This window comes from Pyrus communis, chromosome 16 (assembly GCF_041283825.1).
Source record: "Pyrus communis isolate YQ-2024b chromosome 16, ASM4128382v1, whole genome shotgun sequence".
NCBI classification, from domain to species: Eukaryota; Viridiplantae; Streptophyta; class Magnoliopsida; order Rosales; family Rosaceae; genus Pyrus; species Pyrus communis.
Window position 1 is genome coordinate 23,626,420 of NC_142580.1, and position 21,654 is coordinate 23,648,073.

At 36.6% G+C, this 21,654-nt stretch overlaps 2 long non-coding RNA genes across 2 annotated transcripts; one reads left to right on the forward strand and one right to left on the reverse strand.

Moving 5' to 3' along the window:
• Window positions 1-4,299: 4,299 nt before the first annotated feature.
• LOC148690156 (uncharacterized) lies at window positions 4,300-7,048 on the reverse strand. Its single transcript, XR_015957506.1, has 4 exons — window positions 6,889-7,048; window positions 5,974-6,170; window positions 5,780-5,879; window positions 4,300-4,849 (listed from the first exon to the last, which is right to left on the reverse strand). It is a non-coding gene; the product is annotated as an uncharacterized LOC148690156 (long non-coding RNA).
• Window positions 7,049-13,301: 6,253 nt separating this feature from the next.
• Window positions 13,302-17,546, forward strand: LOC137732844 (uncharacterized). The gene is made up of 7 exons (XR_015957475.1): window positions 13,302-14,549; window positions 14,661-15,504; window positions 16,234-16,334; window positions 16,417-16,484; window positions 16,556-16,696; window positions 17,208-17,249; window positions 17,515-17,546. It is a non-coding gene; the product is annotated as an uncharacterized LOC137732844 (long non-coding RNA).
• The last annotated feature ends 4,108 nt before the right edge of the window (window positions 17,547-21,654 follow it).

Here is a 21,654-nt window from a genome sequence, read left to right on the forward strand (position 1 = left end):
ACATTCTTCATTTTTCTCATCAAATTTTGTTTTTTTTCGGATTTTCTTTTTTGAAAACATGTTATATTAGATGATGTAGAAAGATGAATTGGATTGTTGATATTATCTTCAGAGTTTTACGGTTAGTGAAAATATTGCTTAATGTTTATAAAGTTTCTACAAACTATATGACATCAACTCATATTTCAGTTAACCATAAATATTGAAACGTGATATCAAAGATCTGACCCATTCATCTTCTTACACCCGCCAGATGATCATGTTTTCAAAAAAGAAAATTTTAAAAATGAAATTCAATAAGAAGAATAAAGCGTAAATGACAATCGCCGGTTAAATATAAATTTAAGGTTTATGGATTATAGTGTTGGATTTTGAAGCTGACCTCTTCATGAAAGTTATAAAGTTTGTCAGTACGAGTGATTGTATATTTTTTTTTTACATTTTTTACACTTCTACAATAATTATTATTAATTTTGCCCTCAAATAATTATATGAATAAATACATAATATAATATTAATATTATTGGTAGGTACAGTATACCACCGGTACTGATTTTGGATACCAGTACTGTACCAAAACAGTATGGTACGGTACAAATACCGTACCATTACCAATTGGTACAAATTTTTGGTAATAATTTGGTATGGTATGGTTGGTAAGGCGGTTGGTATGGTAATTTAGTAAAAATTTCCACCCCTAATGCCAATGCACCATTCCAAAAGCTGTGTTTTTTTTTTCCTTTCTTTTTCAAGCTCAACAGCTCTCTCTCACTTGAGCTCCGAAGGCAGGGCCTCAGACTCTGACAACATCAATAGCCGATCCGCACAAAAATTCACAATTTTTCCTTAGTTCGCCACCTCCTTAGTTAAAATCTTTCTTTCTCTCTCTCTCTCTCTCTCTCTCTCTCTCTCTCTTCCCCAAAAACAAATCCCAAATTGTGACAGTCCGTCCCAGAATATTTGTACTGTAGGTGTGAAAAGACTAAATTGCCCTTGAACGTTAAATTGCGTGTGGGGTGTTGTTTAGTTTGTTTTTTTGGTTGTTGACTCAACTAAGACCACACACACACACCCACATACACCTAAACACCCGTGGACCCTCCCTCTCTCTCCTCCTTCTCGGATTTTTTTGCATTTCCGTACAAGTCGTACGGACATCACCCAAATCAACCATTTTAGGCACGGATCGACGTCTAAAAGGTAAGATTCGAACTCCTTGCAAGTTCTTGAGTTCATTTATACCATTTGTGAGACTTGAAACCTTCGAAAACCTCAAGAACCCTAACCCCAGATTTCATGCATTGTTCATGCACACATGATCGTGAAGTTTTTAGGAGTTTTTAAGGTCATATAGAGCTTTAGAACACTCTCACAAAGCTCAGAGAAGAAAGTTGAAGTGTTTAGGACATAGGGAAGCCCAGTTTCAATGAGTTGCAGGTTTGGTTGGAATATCGTGGGTTTTTTCGGGCGAGATTCCGTTGGTTTTAGGTCCCCAAAGTGGTAAGGTTTTGTTCTACTCTTCGTAAGCTTCATTTTCATACAAAATTCGTGAATTTTGATTGAGAAACGAGTGAGGTTTGAATGGAAGTTTTTCCCAGTTTTTCGACGACAGCGACGGAGTCCGGCGGCTAGTCGGAGAAGAAAGGGGAATATTCCGTTAGTTTTAATGGAATATTCATAAAGACAGTAACGGCGTCAGGTTAGTTTTAACGGAATATTCCTAATGGCATTAACTATCGCCGTCAGTGTGCTAGGCACGTGCTTGCGCATGGGCGGCGCGTGTGGCCGTGCCTTGCCCGACACGTGGGTAGTCAGAAAATTATTTTAAAAATATGGGGATGTTCATGAGGTTGAGTAGATCATGTTGGTATATTCAAACACCCCGTTTGAACATTGTATGAGAAGTTATTACTTAGTATTGGTTATGTGCTTTAAATTAACATTTATATAGTTGTTTCGCATATAGGTGAGACCTATCCTGAGGACGAGCGCAGTCACTCGAGCCTCGAGGGCTACGACCCTTCCACATACCAGTGAGTGGGCTTTTGGTTTTCCGTATATATCTATATACTTGAGAGTTTTCCCAGAAAATGAAATTGAATGTTTATTTGTTTTAAAATGCCATGCAAAGTGTCTGCCTATTTATTTATGCATTAGTAGTTGCATATATGTATGTTTGGTGCTACGGACGCACGGGTAAGTGCCAGATAAGTTTATAGTTTATGGTTGTGAATTAGTGGTTATGTGAGATGCATTGAGAGTTCATAAACCTGCACCCCGGTGTTAGTGCTCCTGCTTAGAGTTAGGGCACAGTTCTTCACGTGATGTTCACCTCCCGCACCACACGCTAATCTTAGATCCAAGTTAGGTGCACAGTCCTGTCGTACATACCACTTTAGGTGGTTCCGACTCGTAGGTGACCCACGATTATTCGCACAGTCTTCACGTGATCGTAGCACTCGAGCGTATTTATTTACACCCAGTCCTATCGTACAGACCACTTTAGGTGGTTCCAACTCGTGTGCAGGTATAGTTGTTGAGATGTGGATTCGAGCTCTACATTCAGCCGTACAGGTCACATTAGGTGACTCCGGCTGACATATCATTTGCATTGATTGATATCACCTGGTTTACTTATACTTTATGCTGAGAAATTTGTCGTGACATATTTATGAATGTTGTTATTCTGAGCATGATTTCGTTATATTCATATATTCTATTTTCTGGGAACTTATACAGGTTTTACGGAGAGGGGTTAGAACTTTTGAGAATGAAATGATTTTGAAAAGCTTTGTTTTTGCTCACTCACACTTTCTGTTTTGCGCCATTCCAGGTTTTAGGTAGAAGCGCTTTGGTGGCTCACGAGAACTTTGACGGTGGTTCTGACAAACAACACAAATGTAGGATCACCTTTGGGTGTTGTGTAATTAGTATTCGTCCTACTGGACTGCACTTAGACTTTTTGTGCTCTGATTATATTTATCACACTTAGTCGTACACTAGCGTATTACTTTAACTAGTTTATCTAGTAGTTTGGTTTTTATTTATTCGCTTTTCTATTATTATTTATACTTCCGCACTGTGCACATGGCTACATCACTCTCACGTGACGGGCAACATGCCTTGATTTCGGTCGGGGTGTGTCACAAATCATGCGATCTGGACGCGCGAGTGGAAGAAAGGGGATCGCGAGTGCGTGGAGGTGAAGGCAGTGTGAGGTGTGGCAGCAGCTGCAGCGGAGGAGGGACTGGGGTGCGACGGCAAAGGAGGGGGATCGCGAGTGCCCGTTGGGTTTTACATTCTTTTAATTTTTTTAAAATTTTAAATTTTTTATTAATATTTTTTATTTTTATTAATTTTATATTGTGGTTGACGTGAGCCCATGTCACATTGCCTTCAGGAGCTCGGGCTAGCATGAATCATCGGGCCTTTCCCTAGGGCCTGCTCAGGCTCGCTTGCCAGCACACGCTGGGCTTCATCACTTGGGCTACATGGCCCTGTTCTTGCGCCTATCCCTTGGGCTGGAGCACACAGTGGACTTGCTCTAATTAAGTTTAGATACTTCTATTTACACACATTTTTATTTCTCACTTTTTAAAATTTTTTGTTATTAATCTTTTTAAATTCATTTGATCCAACAGTATTGTGTGATAAGCATCATTCTAAAAATTCTCACCTAATGCTACTTAGCCCTAGTCTTGATACTAGGCAGCTGACTACCGTCTTGATTAGTTCATAGATGTTTGAAAATTAAAAAAATGCGCCTACATCTACTTAGCCGTCTGCCTAGCTCACCTAATCTCACAAAGAATCTTCGTTCAATAAGAATAAAATGACAAAAATTCCCTTAGTTTTTGTTGGATTAATTTGGTTTATTTTTTTTATTCAATACGAAATGATCAAAATGATTAACGGTGAACAATCTCAATGACAACTTCTATCAATTTCAAATCACAATGACAAAAATGAAAAGTTAGCCAATCTCAAGGGTCATTTCAAGCTAAAAAGCCAAAGATTTATAATAAAAGTACTAGTAGAAACACTTGTGAGCAACGCTACTTTCTGCTTTCTTGAAAGAAGCAATCTCCAGCTGCAACGGGCACCAGAGAATACAATTTTGTCAAAGCTGAATTCATGCAACCAACCCTAAAACCTAAAATACATGTCACACAAATACTCTGATGCAATGTAACCCCATTTTGGCAATGCACGCACTGCAAAAATGAAGGATTTTTAGGTTCAAACGGTCATCCATCAGCGAGTAACAGAACACGAAACATTTACGGCGAAATGAACTAGTAGCGAGAAGGAGAAAATCATTAAAACTAATGAAAAAGCATAAAGTTAGGTTATCTAAGGAAAGGAAAATTCAAAATACAAAGGTATAACGACAGCGCGTTTTAATCGATTCACCACGTCTCTAGGCATGCCATGCCACTAAACAATGGAGTATTACTCCCAAGTACAGTACACAAGGCCGCTCCTTCCAGGAAAATGATTCAACAAAAAAGCATCACCAATAAGAAAAGCAGCATAAACAAAGTTGGCCCGAAGTGCTCAATCAACCGAAAACTAGTGTTTCCTGGCCGCCCTTGCATTTTGAACCCCCCGTTTTTCCGATAAGGATTTGTTACACTAGGCAGAAAATAAAGCAAGAGGCGACTCAAGACGCAACCAAATCAGGTGTTTCCGCCTCGATCGATAACAAAGCAGTATGGACTTTGTCCAACCAACCGTCTAGCCTATCACGCAAAGATTGGATCTGTGGAATCCCCAAAACTCTTGGTTGCACCCAGGACACATGCACCGTCTCCTCAACCTGATCGATTATTCCCTCAATCAGATGAACCTGCAGTCAACATCTCTCCCATAATTATTAAATAGAAAATAGAAAGAAAGCAACACTTTCTAACTACAGAATAAGCGAATAAGTCATCTAACACCCTGCTTGTCTGCAATATAGAAAATCCAAATGCAAATCAGATTAACAAAGAAACTACCAAAAACCATACGATACATAATAATTACCAAATCATAACGTATTCAGTCTCCTTTTATTTATAAAATTAACAGTGCCAAGTCTTAAGTAAACCCCGCAAAAACAGAAAGAAAAAAAATCCGATTAATTACTTCCTTGTTAAGGTAGAAACTACTATCCTAAATCTTCCCTTGTTACAACTATTGTACAAGACAGCTATACAACTACAAAACAATTGGATGCAATAAAGGCCTTAAATTTATTGTCTGAAACTAAATTGTATGTAAAATAATATTACAAATAAATACAAGAACAACATATAATTATTTATACTCATTTGCATGTCACATGCTGCATGCTGCATGCAACATACAATATATCCTAGGTCAGTTATATTGAATTGAAAGTGTGGAACCCACAACATATGTGCAAATAAGATTTGAAATGCCAATACCATATACATAGGATCTAACATGTCTCAAACGTGTTCAAGTGATCAACTTTAGAATACTAGCACTTTACCAAGTAAAAAGTTCAGTCTCTCAAATCATAAGCTTCTCATTTTTTTTTTTTTTTAAATTCCTATTCTGAATGCAAGAGTTATGAAAAGTATCGTTGTGAGTACTTAATCTATACTTGTTACTAAGACATGCATTGAGAACTGTCGTCATAAAAACCATTCTTCTCTACTGGTATACATTTGCAAGTGGGGAGAAATGAAAAGGCAGGGGTTGTAGAACTTTAGTTTGGACAATCCAAATTAATTCACTGTCCATCAAGTTTAAGAATACAGGAACTTACGGAAAGGCTCTTCACAAGAAGATGCTCCACATCCTAAACAGAAAGTTTGGTGCGCTCTGCAATGATACTCAATGGTATAGTCCGATCTTCAGATGGCCGGCTGCAAGGACCATATCAATTTAGTGAATAGTAGTTCAAAAGCACACACCTTTGTTACAGATTACAAGTGAAAGGACAATCTAGAACACACAAACCTGAAGATAATTTCCATCAAGCACAGAATGTTAATCTTCTCCAAAAGCTTCTTCTCATTTTCAACTAATGCTGGTTGTGCTCTCAAAGCAGCATTGTGTACACGACATAATTCTTGATACCGAACTAAATCACCAGAGTTGAACGCTTGAAGAATATAGTAAAGCCACTCTACCTTTGTCCCTAGAAGGCTCTTAATCTGGATAGATTGTTAAAATTTGTCATCTATTAAAAAAGAAAAGTGAAGCACAGATAACTTATAATGTAGCCTACAGGCTACACATATCAGAAGAAACACATGGCAACTACATAGAAACTTTTTAGGTATGTAATTAATATCTATATAAGCAGTAGGTCATCCACTAAAACACTAATGGACGGTGCAAGCGTCCACGGTAGGGTAGATAAGAGAAATTCAGATCCTAAAACCACATGGTTCACTAAACCATTATGCAAACCCAATGTACAAACATTTATCCATGTAAAAAGAACCAAGTATGCACATATCATACAAAGATCCAGGCAACTAGGTTTGAGATGACAATCACTTCATGATAGTCTATAGCAGTAGAAATCAAAAGTAATTTATCAGGCTCTAGGTGGGAAAGTGAAAATAAAACCAAAGTAAAAAAAGGTACATGAATTGCGGTAATAACTGGTGACTGTACAGTGTATGATAAATAGCAGTATCAACAAGACTGCATTGCGAATCTACATACAGGCTTAGTTGCGCATGCATTACTTAGTTTCTGATCAATTTCAAATCCAATGTCCTAGTATTTGGTGCAAAAATATTTCATATAAAGTAACAAAAACACCTTGTGCATCTTGAAAGGGAACTCTTCCACGTAACACGCAGTGCACAGGAAGCAAAATATTATGAAACCAAACAAAAAACCCAGCAAAAATGTTCTTACGATAGGATGCGCAAGCAGCTCTCCAAAGTTGTAGATATTATCTCCCAGGAGTGCAGAAAGGGACAAATCAAATGCCAGATCCTTAAATACGATGCAAACAACCAAACCGTTAAAAATTATCATGGATTAAACAAAATAAACTACCAATCAGTCACTCAGAAGTAAAAGTAAAATTAAAAAGTTACCAAATATGAACAGTTGACTCATAGGAATCTGAAAGATAAATATTACTGTCGGCAGAGGCTATCACTCACACCCTAATCACAACTGTTCAAATGCAAACTGAACCAGTAAAGAGTAAAAAAGTATGAAATGAGACCCTTAATTAACTATGGGTTGAACAGAGTCAATGTTCAAGGAAGCCTGCACACTACAAGTGCACTTAGCCAAGTTAATGGATTCTCCTAGAAGGGTACTAACATGTAACTACAAACCTTTCCAGTTCTTGCAAACCAGAAATGCCCAATTAACTGACAGAATGTTTCCGACCAAGAGCATCAGCCACAACATTAGCATGCCCAGGATGGTACTCGATCGAATAGTCATAATCACTGATAAGCTCCATCCACCTTCTCTGTCTCAAATTCAGCTCCTTCTTGGTGAGAACATACTTAAGACTCTTATGATCCGTAAAAATATGACATTTCTCTCCATATAAGTAGTGCCTCCAAATCTTCAAAGTGAAAATCACTGCTCCTAACTCCAAATCATGAGTGGGATAATTTCTTTGGGGAAGTTTTGGTTTAAATTCTTCGGGAGATTGTGGGGAAGTTTTGGTTTAAATTCTTCATATGAAAAGGGTATAGTTTTCCTCTGTGCATTCATGTATTTGTGCCCTATTCTTAGTGTAATCTGTTTATTCTTGGTGTAATATGTTTCTTCATATGAAGTAGTCTCATTATTCAGCTCGAAAGCATAAGGAGATAGAGAGACTTCTCATCATACATATACTTTCGACATCCTTTGTAAAACTTATAACATATTCCCCTCAGTGACTCTGCACTTTCTGTCAAGCCTTGTATATGTTTCCAAAATAGCATAATAGCATACATCAATAAGCAAACATCAAAACTTCAAGTGCCCAAATTGTGCAGAGTAACAAGTGTCGGTTAAAAGGTTTTTTTTTGTTATGATCACTGTTACTGTTAGTCACAATGACCATCTGCAAAGTTGTAAGCTTTCAGTATATTGTTACGTGCTTGCTGCTATAGTCAACATTGTATACCTCTGCGTTTTGGTTCATTGGAAATGCTGGTGTTGGTTTGACCTTTTATCGTTACCATCAACATTCATATTATTGCAATGTATTATATTGTTTTCAGTTTTTAGAACACCAAGTTTACATATGCAACGAAACTGCAAAGAAAAAGAATTTCTTATATGTATATTGTAACGACACGTCCCCAATTATTACGATTTTTATAATTTTTAAATGTGAATTTACGAAAATGCCTTCGAGGAAAAGTGTTGACTTTTGTTGACTGCCGTGTCATGTCACATAAGGTTCATTTCTTGGCGTATCCTTGTAGCACTCGTCACCACGAACCCGTGGGCGCAAACGGATCGTGATTTGGAATTATAACGAAGGAGATATTAATCTTTAAAGCTGGGGGCATTTTAGTAAATTGGTTATTTTATGGAATATTCTAGATTTTGGAGAAAAATCTAGTAGCCACATGTGTGGCCCAGATTAAAGCAAAATGGTGATGAGCGGTGAAGATAGGAAAGTAAAGGATAGAAGAAGGGAGAGGTGTGGGCAAATGGGGAGATGAGAGAAAAGAAAGTGCCCAATCAGAAATAGAGAAATAAGGGGAAAGGAGAAGGGTGAGAAGCACAGGATCATGGATCCCTACCGGTTCTCTACAACCCGACCCACGGAAACTGTGAAACCCGATGGGTTTCGATGGGTTTCCGGCCAATTTCCGACGATTTACATTGAGTTATCACCTGGGAACTTCTCACTAGCCTTCCCTTTTTCAATTTTCCACACAAATTAGACAAGATTTGGTATTGGTTTCATGAGAATGGCACCGGCGGCACCATGGTGTTCTTGGTGGTAATTCGCCAATTTTTGAAGCAAAGTCCTTCGATCTCTACCACCATTAGGCTCCTTGAACCTAGAAACAATGCCCAATCATTGGTTAAGGCGTCAGAGCTTGTATGGAGTCGAATCAAGAACCACCCATTTCTAGGGTTCCAACGGGTTTTCGTGAAATTAGGGCTTTTCCCAGTCAAATTGGCCTTACTCACATGTATGAAAGTTGCTCTAGTCATTGAGATCTTCATTCTTGTAAAATTTGGTAATTTTTGGAAATAGTTGAATTTTCCGGCAAGTCTGGGCGGCCAATCGCCACATGCGGCTACACGTGGGCCGAGACGTCCCCTGACCTTCCTAGGTTAAATTTGAATACTCTAATTCTATTGGTGAAGTCCGATTGACGAATTTCCATCATTTGAACGTAGTTCCATGAAAGTTCGCCGCTTGATTATTATAGTAATCGACGATCTGACCGTTGAATCGTCACCAAATTTTGATACATTATAACACGTAATATTTGAGGATATTAAAAACTTATGGATCGGGAATTCGACGTACGGATCTTCCTAATTAGGACATGTAAGTTATATATTCTATTGATAAGAATTCTAAGACATGATTTGATAATTGTTCTAGGCGTCGATCGTTCGTGACGCCTTGACGTTTGTGCTAGAAGTTGTAGCGTGGACTCTAGGTGAGTAGGTTTTTGGTTTTATATATATATATATATATATACACGTATATATACTTTACGTTTTTCCTAGAAATTGTTTTAAATGAAATGTGATTGAAATGTCATGTCATACTTGTGTTATATTTTAGTATATGCATTAGTATAGCTTTGCATAATGTTGCATGATGCTGCGGAGCCCAGGTAAGCTACATGTGAGTACATTATGTTGTTAGTGGTTGTGATGTATATGGTTATGCTTGGATGCATTTGGTACTCATTATCCTGTACCCTGGTGTTAATGCTCCGCCCGAGGTCAGGGCCAGCCTTTACGTGATCGTTCACCTCCTGCACTGTATGCTCACCTTGGATCCAAGGCAGGTGCCAACTTATCGTACAGACCACTTTAAGTGGTTCCGACTCATAGGTGACTTGCGATACTTCGCACAGCCTTCACGTGATAGTAGCACTTGAGTGTATCTATTTACACCCAGCATGTCGTACAAACCACGTTAGATGACTCCAGTTGGCATATCAGTTTACATTGATTTATTTCACATGGCTTACTTATTTCATTGCTAAGATACTTAACATGGCATATACTTGGTTTTCACTACTCTCGGGCATGATTTCTATATATGTATGTATTATTATTTTTTGGAAAATTATACGGGTTTTACAGCGAGGGCTTATAATGTTTTCAAAAAGGTTTTTATTAAAAACTTTATTATCAGGCCCACTCACCCTTGTTTTTGCACCCTTCCAGGTTTTAGCTGCTAAAAGTCGATATTGACAGGGATTTGTGGCGAATCTCAGTATAGGTGGCTACCTCTAAGAGTATGATCCTTACCCACACTACTGTACTTTACTTATGCTCTGACGTTGCGTGTGAAATGGGCTCGTTCCTGCTCGCAGTGCACTCATGTCCTTAGGCACTTTTAGGTTTAAATTTATTCACATTGTCCACATCATTATACTTTATTGCTTCGTCACCTTACAAGTGTCGGCCAACACAGCTCGATTCAGAGTCCTAGTGGACATTCCGGGCCGGGGTGTGTCATATATATTATAATATTATAGTTGCAGTAGTTACCTAATTGCCCCCTAAATTTCTGATAGAGCGTCCATAACCTTCGGTAGTTGAACCCCATCACCTGAAGTTAATGTATTGAGAAACTTGATGTATTGGCATAGGAACATGATGCTGTTTCTTTGGCCTGGTAACACCAAATTTAGTGAACTTAATATTTATGCAAAAAGATTGGATATTAGTCTATTATCTTTAGTAATTGCCTGAGTTTTAACATTAATAATCTGTACTGCAGAAAATGCTAAAGAACTTCTTTTTACGTAGGAAGTGTGTGAAAGTGAATATCAGTCTTTTGGTCTTAAGTGAATGTAGCTTTTAGCTTTGTATTAATTTCGATGTTTCTGTTTACATTGTTTTAGCACGTGTTTGAGGGATGTCAAACAAGGACTTTGCAAATGATCTTGATGATAAAGCTAATTGGCCAAAACCTATTGAAGACTACTTTATTAGTATGTTGTATGAAGAGACAAAAAAAGGTTTGCAAACCAACACTTTAGAAAAGAATCAGTGGGATGCTATTGGCATGAAGTTGTTTGACAAATATGGTAATAGATACACTCGTGAAAAATTGAAGCAAAAATATAATCAGTTGTGGAAGATTCACCGTGAGTTGGCCAAGCTTGTTAATCATACTGGGATGGGTTAGGACCATGTTGTAAACACTGTTCAAGCATCGGACGAAGTTTGGGCAATTTATATTAAGGTATTTATTATATTATATAATGGTTAGTAAGATGACTATGGATATGCTTTTGTGTTTGGTATTGAGATATTTTGCTTTATGATGAACTATAATTAAATGAGTACGGAAATGACTATTTTGGTAATATGATTAATGTTATGTTAATATCCTATAATATTATCTTGTCACTTTGTTTAGCTATTAATTACTTGATAGTTGTATAATATAATTATTTGTATGTCTATATAGGATGGAATGTATTTAAATCATCATTATATATACTAAAACTCAGTTGAGTTTTAGCACTGTTCAGAAATAGTAAAAGGGCAGAAATGCCCTTGGCTTTTTTGTTTGCTTTGCCGTTTTGCTGCTGCTTTGCACAGTTAAATATCCGTTATGCCCTTGATTGCCACGCGTTGATCATCCTTCGTCTGTGCGGTTAAATTCCGTCACAGCGAATAGACGACGTTTCCCTTCTAGCCCACGCGTCCATCATCGATGGCCCTTTCAGTTCGACTTCTTCTCGATTTCGCTTCTCTCTCGCCGTTCTCATCTTTTGGGTATTTTGGAACCTAGGTTTATTTCTTTTCCGCATCGCCGTTTCACTTACTGTTTAGCGTTGTCATCTTTCTCCAGATCGACAGGCCAATAAAACCTGGCGAGGTCAGCATGTACTTCTATGGAATTTACCGCCTGCGATCTCAGCCATTCAATCTCATTATTTACATGTTTAATTTAATATTCATGCAATTAATTGTGCTTTGGATTAGGGTGGAAGTTGATATGTTTGATTTTATGCATGTACTTTATTTTTTATGTTTTCTGTTAGAAATTAATTTACTTTTCCTTTGAAATTGTTGAGCTGTTAGAAATTAATTTACTTTTCCATTTCTTACCCACATAACCTAGAGTCTCCTGATGAGTTTTTCGTCTTTCTCAGTGTGCCTTATTTAATTTTTTTTTGTTGTTTTCGATTTACAGATGTATTTTGTGTTTAAATTTTCTTTTTATAATTTTGGAGGTTTTGTTTGTGTGCTCTGATGCTGTGTGTGGCTGTCTGATTTCGTTCTTTTTTTGCTTTAAGGATTTTTCTGGAGGGCTCCCTTTGGAATTGCCGAATGCTGTTGTTTGTCGGGTGGAAGCAGAGTTAATTGCTACTAAAAAGGTATAGAAGCTTAGCTAAACCTTAATTATCATGTAAAGAAGTAAATAACTATAAAAGTAGCTTCACTATGGTCTGTAATCATATACCACACCTTTGCATGGCTCTTATCTACCTTTGAAATTGAATTTGGGATTTGATTATTTCAATTAATTTCTCCGGTTTATATTTCAAGGTCAGCCGGTTTTGTATTTAGCATCAATTAATTGCTTTTTTCTTGGTGAGTACCTAAATGTTTACACTTTCTGTTCAACAGAAAATGACAAATTGAGACAAACTTGGAACCTAATAAATCAATATTAGCAAGCCCATAAACTTATTTCGTGACTATCACAATATTCTTTCAATATTCTACGTTTTGCTTACAATTCTGTTCTCTCTAGGACGTTAAAGTGCATTTTTGGTTTTTGAAGTTTCGCATGTGTGGCTCTTGATTGAAATTTGATTTGCCAAGAACTGGAGATGGTCTTGGTTTTAAGGTTAAAATTGAATCATCCATGATTTTAAAAATATGGTATTTCTGATTAAACCTATAACGATGGACACATAGGTTACACATGGAGATTGTCACATTATTGTAGTTCTCAATTCATTTATGGTAGGTAGTCTTAACTCTTCATCTATGTACCAATTTTTTTATTTTATTTTAATGCTCAGGCAGAAATTATAGAGGAGCTTATTTGTTGGAGATTTGAAGAGTAAAACTTAACAGTGCGGTACCACTGGAAGTAGTAATTGCTAATTAGGTTTCCACTCTTTTTTCTGTTCGGCCTTTCCCGACTAAAACAATATTTTGCATTTTGGTTGCTCAGTTAATGAATTTGAGATCTGCTGGCACCTGTGACGCTCTTCTTATATTTTGGATAAGTTTTATGTCCTGCTTTTTTCCAGTTTTAAAATGCATTGATAATTGTTGGATTCAAATAGATTTATAATTTTTGCGAAGAAATGAGAGGATTCGTTTGAATTTTGGAAATCTTTGTCTTCATGTTTCACGAACAGGGAGAGGAAGAAAGAAAACATTAGTTTAGATTGCAATTTTAAAACTTTTTATGTTGTTAGTGCTGGAACCAATGTGTTTTGTTGCGAAATTGATAATATGTAAAGTTATTAGAATTTTGGAAAACTTTGTCTTTCTCACTTTTATCTGGCAGAGGGAACACAACTCTTACGTATATGATTTCAAGTTTTTCCTTTAGAAATTCAAGCTCTATTGGATACATGAGGTATAAGAGTCTGTTTGGGATATTTTCAAGTTTTACTGATTCCTGAAAAAAAGCATGCTTAAGAGTAATCATATTTCAGTTTTTATTGAATTCAGGTAACCATCTTCAGTTTTTTGCTTTGATCTGAAGGCTTTGTTTTGTTCAGATATCAAAGTTGAGCATGATTTCATATGTTTTTCAATGTTTTTATTTCGATTTAATAATGTGATTTAATGGTGCGATGCTGATTTAGGCTATAAATTCAGAGGCTTTTCAATAGGCAAGTTTGCAACATGGAATTCAGAGGCAGTTGTATCATTGGTTGAAATATACTAGATCTAATCCTTAGACATCATTTTTCACTTTGATTAAGATGTGTGCCTGCCTTCTCAGTACAAAACTGGCTTACATATCATTTTACACCATATTCTCATCTTTTTTTATGCATTTTTACATCCAGTAGTTTCAACACCCGCAGCAACGCGCGGGCACTATTGCTAGTTTTATTCCGAAAATTGGACTCTTCGTTTCAGAGTAACCGGTCGAACCCCAAAGCTGTACAAATTAGGGCTTGCAGATTCTCTCCTTGAGAATTCTGATCGAACTTGATTTTCGAACTTGATTTTCGATGCCTAGGCCTTGATTTTCGAACTTGAGAATTCATATCCATTTGTCTTCAAATCGAACTTGATTTTCGATGCCTAGGCCTTGAAGGCAGCATGATAAAAATTAGGGTTTTCTTTTGTGATTTTTCAGGTACTTTGCATTTGTAATTGTTCAATTCGAGAGGGAAATGCGGGGATATGATAGAGATGTAAGTAAATTTTGGATCTTCGTCTATCTGTTTTTTATTATATGTAAATTTTCGATGTTGATACTCTATTATTATTTGGAGAAAATTAGTTTGACAATTTTTTTGGGATAGGATTATGGTCAGTCAGGCGACGAATATGAGGATTATGAGGACGATGAGGATGGTGAAGAGTATGAAGAGGAAGAGGAAGATCCAAAGCCTACCAAGGAAGCATTGGCATACCTTGAGTTGAGACAACGCTTGAAAGAACAATTACGAAAGAAGAAGAGTGGTTCTTCTTTGGCCAACTCCAGTAATAAAAAGGAGCTCCCCTATGAAAAGTGAGTAACCACTATATAACCGCAGTTTTTCCTTCGTGGAAAATCCATGCTTTCTTAGTAAGACAAGGTAGGCGGTTCTGTTTGTTTCTGCTACTAGGTTCAATGCTTCCGTATTGGAAGTAACCAATGATTATTTGATGAACAATATCTAGCCTTGTTATCTGAAGTTGTAGGGAAGCAGGAAGTGATGCAACTAAAATAGTTCTGTAATGTATTGATTTGCTTGCATTCTACCAGAGCCTGTAACGATATAGGTTTTATAGTTGCAATTTCTAGGACAGACTAATGTTTTTTTTTCTAGGGTATCACTGTCTGAAAGTAGTATAGAGAAATGAGAATACATTCTGAAGAGTTGTCATCCTTGCAACTTTATTTGCAGTTCCTTGTTTTCTTTTTTTGTGATGAGGTTATCAGATAGATGATTTGTTTCATAATTTTTCTGTGGACAATATAGTGGTAATTGGTAAAATAGAAGTTTTGAAATTGATTTTAAATTGTTTCCCTACTTATTCTGCAGTTTTGGATCTTTCTTTGGCCCATCTCAACCAATTATTGCTGAGAGAGTGATTCAAGAAGGCAAATTGTTTTTAGAAACCAAGCACCTAACATCCAGTGCTACCAACTCTGTCCATCATGTATGTATTATTACTCCCTCTTTTTGATATAGCTCATAAATTCATAACATTACTTGCTCACATTGACTTTTTTCTGTACCTGTCATATACAATTGGTCTACACTTTACACATATAATGAGTCCACTTCCCAAAATGATTATGAGATAGTTTTGGCCCTGTAATTTCTGTGTTATGTCGTATCCTGTTATTTGTGGAAATTTTTGGGAACTTTAGTTTGTTCAAAGAAATTGATTTGACGTGCATATTATTTGAGATTCTTCTTTCCATGTGATGTAATTTACAATCTTATTGTTACTAGAACCATTTTGGAGTTGCTTTTGCTTTCCACCTCTTTTATTGGTTCTAATCTTAAATTTGATGAAAGGGTTACCGATCACTCGATTCTTGGTGAGGGTCTGGGAATTTCTAGATTTACCCGTATAGGTTTATATCTTGAAACTTTATGACTTACTTGGCATGCCTGATTTGTGTCTTGCTGCTTATTTTGTTTAGTTTTTAACCCCGGCATTAGCTATTCCTTTTTATGTAACAAAAAAATATTTTCTTGGAACTCTCTTCATTTTATGAACATACTAATGTTTACAATGATATGCTTAATAAGATTTTTTACATGCCTAAAATCTTGTTGCAGAAAAATATTTTGTTGGAACTCTTCTTTTTTGTTTTGACACAAAAACAAGTCTATAAGTTATAGTGCATTAATTTGATGATGGCACTTGCCTCTGCAGAACAAGAAGGGGTCTGGATCAACCTCTGCTGGATCAAAATCTGTATCGAATTTTGAATTTGAAGACAAAGTTATCAACTTGTTCAAAAATTTCATGGCCAGGTAACTCTGTTTTTATCTTTTATCACTAGAAGAAATTCGCTTTTTTCATCCGGGCAATCTTTAAAATTCATCAATTCTGCAGACTCGGCAATTTTGACGAGTTGGTGGCCACTGGAAGCACATTACTTGTCAACTTTCAGCAGGGGCTGGGTAAGTAGTATTCTGGGTTTTGTTTCAAATTTGATTTAGTTTCTTAGAAAGTAATATTTTTGTTTTTGTAGAGTTTCTTCGACGACCTCAGATAGATGAGACATCGGATTTGGTTAAAAATGTAATCCGAGGTAAGGAAACAAAGAGGGTTAAGTCATATGTTGAAGCTGGATGTCTCAACGCTGACGATGGCAGGCGAAATATAAGCAAGTGTGAGTGCAATTCTGTATATTTTCTTATGCTTTCTTTGGATAGTTGGTTAGATAATTGAGTGTTAAGACCCTCCCAAGCTCTTATCAGTTTTATATCAGCAAAGATTTATAATGTTATAGAAATATGCTTAATTATTTGTTAAAACTGTTATCTTTCACAATTTACTGGAAATAATTGGAATGAGTTGATAGCTTGATAGTTTCTTCTTTCTCTTTACTTGAATTCAGTTCTCCATTAAAAAAATTTGGATATCGGTTAAAGGCCACTGATAGTACTTATGCTCCCGCAGTAGTGACAGTTTATTTGTAATTGGCTGATAATTTGTAGCGTTGATTTACTGAGTATCCAACTAACGAGCATGTTTTTCTGATATCTGCCCTTGAATTACTATCCTTTGTTTTTGTATGGTGCTGTTCCCTTACTTTGAGTTCTGCCACTTTCTGATACATTATTGGTCTGGACTATGAACGTGATGTATTTCTTATACATGGTGAAATTCTTGTAGAGAAGTGCATACATGCCAACTTGGACTTTGTGACCATCTAAGTAAAGGTAACATGTCTTTCCAAAATTGTCAGTATTGTTTCTTTTATTATATATCACAAAAGAATCTTGTTAAAGGGAAAGCGAAGTGGTGATGCCTTTACATCAATGAGCTGTTTTATCTGTTCGTAGTAGTAGTTCTTTCATATCTCGTGTGCTGCAGTTTGTAGTTTGAATGTCTGATATATGTTGCAGTTTGTAGTTTGTTAATGGTACATTTCCCTACTTGATGTACTCTTGAATTTTTTGTTTAAGAATGCAAGTGCTGTTGTAGGCAAAAACGTACTTAATGAACTTGAATGCTGATAGGAGCATATTCATGCGACTTAAATGGCTTGTTCTCGTGCATTTACGTTATGTTTCTCTCGTTATTTTAGTCCTTTATGCTTCTTTTGTGTGTTTTCAGGTTCTAAGGGCCTAGGGAGCAAGAAAGTGCATTTTGAGGCCATTTGGAGCATTTTTGGGCATGGATTGGATAGCTTATCCATGGAGCCAAGAGGATGGACGAATTTGAAGGCCTTGTATGCACTTGAAGACACAAAACAATGGCCCTAACCCAATCACATAACACCTTGCCATGGGCTTAACACATTATGCCATACAAACCAACCTATTTTAGGCCCATTCTATGTACTTAAACCCTAGCCCTTTAAACTAGTTCATTTATCACTTATCAAACCATTCACTTATCACTCACCACATATAATTCATTTATCACTTAACATATCATTCATTTATCACTTAGCATATCATTCATTTATCAATTATCAAACCATTCACTTATCACTTCCATTCACTTATCACTCACCACATATCATTCATTTATCACTTAACATATCATTCATTTATCACTTAACATATCATTCACTTATCACTTATCATACTCATAATCATCTACACATTTCAACCATTTAAACATATGCATTTCAAATCACATGCACACCCACCTCTTTCCACCTAATCCACATGCATTCACACACATGCACATCATTCATTCTTCTTCCTAGCCGTGCCTTCCCTTCCACTTTCCAACCACATTCTTTCAATTCCCACTTCATCATTACACCACCTAAGCCACATGCACTCCCATTCTTTAATTAAGCCACTTAAACCACAAAACAATCACACAACACACCAACACACATGCATCCTGAAATTCTTTGCCATGCAATCACATGCATTTCCCTTGACATTTTCAGCCATCACACTTCATCATTACACCACCATTCACTCTTTAACCCACACACACTTCACACAAACAACATTCACATGCATTCACATGCATTTCCAACACAAAACACACTCAAAACCGTGGCCACCTTTGCATTTCAGGATTCCCATTTGCATTTTCAGATTTCCAGCTTTCCCTTTTATTTTCCAGCTTTCATTCTTCATCATTGCAGCCATTCCACATGCAATTCTCCATCATTCCTCCACACAAACACCTTAAACAAATAGCCATATACATCTCCACTCCTCCTATAAATACCCTTGCATTCCCATCATTCAAATCATCTCATTCACAACACAACACCCCTCAAACACTCCCATTCTTTCTTTAGCCGTGAGTCCCCCCTCCCTACTAATCCAAACACCAACCATCTTTCCATTTCCATCACTCCTCACTCAATTCCACACTTCCATTCCCCCAAACCAACTATCCTTAGACCTTATGCTACAACAACGAGGAAGAGAAGAGGACCTAAACGTTCATACAATTCAAGTTTGAGTTGTTGGAATGTTTAGGTGATTCTTTGATTTCAATGTTTCATTTTAATTCTCTTTGTTTTGTACGTATAAGGAATGGAAGAGAAGAGTGCCTAAACGTTCATACAATTCAAGTTTGAGTTGTTGGAATGTTTAGGTGTTTCTTTGATTTCAATGTTATGAAGAACTAATCCCCCTTTAGCTAGGGGGTGATTCGAAATAAATGTTTATGCTTGCATTTTGATTTGATTACTTCTAATTGCGTTTCATAAGTTGTGGTTCAATTTGTTTAACCGTTTGATTGATAACTTATTTATGTATGTTTATTGAGAGTGTACACTTAATTTTCATGCATGAATATGACGCTAGAATATAAGTGAGTTTCACCTAATCGTTATGAACTTATATTCACAAGTAGTGGAGGTTGCTTATAAACAATCGCGTTAAACGAATTCTTGGCATAAGTTTCATGCGTATTCCATAGTAACGAATGCCTCGTCAACACTTATAATTTTCATAGAGCGTAATGATTCTTGCTTGTATCTCTATTATGCAATCATGTAGGGGACTTGTGGGGAATGTTTTGAATTGTTGTATGCGCTAACCCATCCAATTCAATAACGTTAGGAATATTTGAAGGTTAATTAGTGCATCACGGTTAACCCGGGGTGTTGAGTTTCATGGTTTATTGAAATGCAATTGGAAATCTTTTTATTATGCAAGTGTAACATGTGTGGAGAAGAACCCCTTAGCTAGCCATACCATCCATTCATTTCCGTCAATTTCATATTTACAATTTGTTTTCTTTACAATCTATCCATTTTAGTTTAAATTCGTCCAAAATCAATCCCCCCATATTTCGTTTAAAGTCTTAGTCTTAATCTTTCTTATTTTTAGTTTTGAATTCTTCGAGTTTAGTATAGCATTTTAGTTTGTGTTTTTAAAAGCATTTTGAGTCTTTTGATTTGTTTTAGTGTTTTAAAGTTTAGTTTTACATTCTTTGAGTCTAGTTTAGTGTTTTATATTATGTTTTTACGTTTTTAAGTCAAATCCAAGTGATTAACAATCCCTCCTAATCCCCGGTCCAGAACGATCCCTACTTATACTTATACTACAATTGTCAAAAAGAGGGTTTAATTTGTGTGCGTATAAATCTCGCATCAAATTTTGGCGCCGTTGCCGGGGATTAGCAACTTTGCTAATCCCTTGGTTCTTTTCTTTTTTTTGGTTTAGTTGTTTTCGTTTTAGTTTCTAACTTAGTGTTGTTTTCTTTGTTTGTTGTTACTTTTGATATTTGATTTAGTTCTCTTTCTTTGATTTTAGGTACTAGAGAAGTAAGATATGGATTTTGCTAGCATTCAAGCTCAATTGGCAAATCTTACTTCTAAATTGTCGCCGTATGCCGAAAGGACCACAATGCAGAGTGTCCCTACATTTGGTGCTTCATATAGGCAAGGATTTCAAGCCAATCAATGTCCACAAAGAGATTGGAGGGATCATTCAAACTCTATATGGTGGGAAGATCAACAAGTTCAACGTGAAGCATATTGGCAACCATATGAGGAGTTCTATTCAAGACCTATGCAGCCACCACAACTTCATATGCAATATGCTCAATTAAATTCAAGTTCGTCAATAAATTATAACCAAAAGCTTGATGAATTAATTTGTTTGGTGCAGGGCTTACAAAATCAAGACAATGAGGCTCAACAAGAAGGATATTGGCAGCCGTATGAGGAGTTCTATTCAACGCCTATGCAGCCACCACAACCTGCCCAAAGTAATGTAGGTAATTCAAATGATAATGATACGATTTTTCAATTACTTACTACTCTGGAAAAGCAAATTGGGCAAATAGCGGAGTTCGAAGGACAATTTTGCGACCAAGGAGAACTCCCTAGTTCAACCATTGCAAATCAGAAGGGAGAATTTGAAACCACCAATGCTATCATGTTGAGAAGTGACAAGGAGGTTGGAACGGACCCTCAACCATCAAAATCAAATCACAAGGAAGAGGAATACACCCAACCCATGGAAAGGGTGGAAACACCTTTACCGGAGGCACCTATTGCTCCTATGCCATCTAATACAGGTATGGTTGTTCCAAATTTCATTATTTTTAACCCCGTTCCAACAAGTCTCCCTATTCCTTGCAGATTCATGACTTCCAAGGAAGAAGAAGGTGAAAAAGACATCTTGGAAGCCATTCCAAAGGTGACAAGTAGGGAATGTCATGAATCCATCAAAGAGGACGTTCTTGAAACCACAAAATCCAAAGAAGTTAAATTTGATGACATTGGACAAGTAATAACCATCACTTGCAATCTGGCCAAGTCCAATATCCCTGAAACTTTCAAAGGAGTGGTATTTGTCATTGAGTTCTTGTCGGACAAAACAAGTAAGTATTTTTTTCCAAATTCCATTAGATTTTATACTAACTTGCTATTTTTTTTGAATCAGGCACCTACACTAGAATTCAAACCAATGCCGGTTCACTTCAATTATCACCTTCCATTCAAGGACCAATTCCATGCCGTTTGATTTTATTTATGTTAATAAAAAAAGAAAAAAATAAAAAAAAAAAGAAAAAAAGAAAAAAAGAAAGATACTAAACATGGAGAAAGGTGGAGCTTCACAAAGGTTGTTTGCGTGAAGTCCCACTACGAGGCGCAGAAGCGGAAGGCGCAGAAGCGGGAGGCATAGAAGC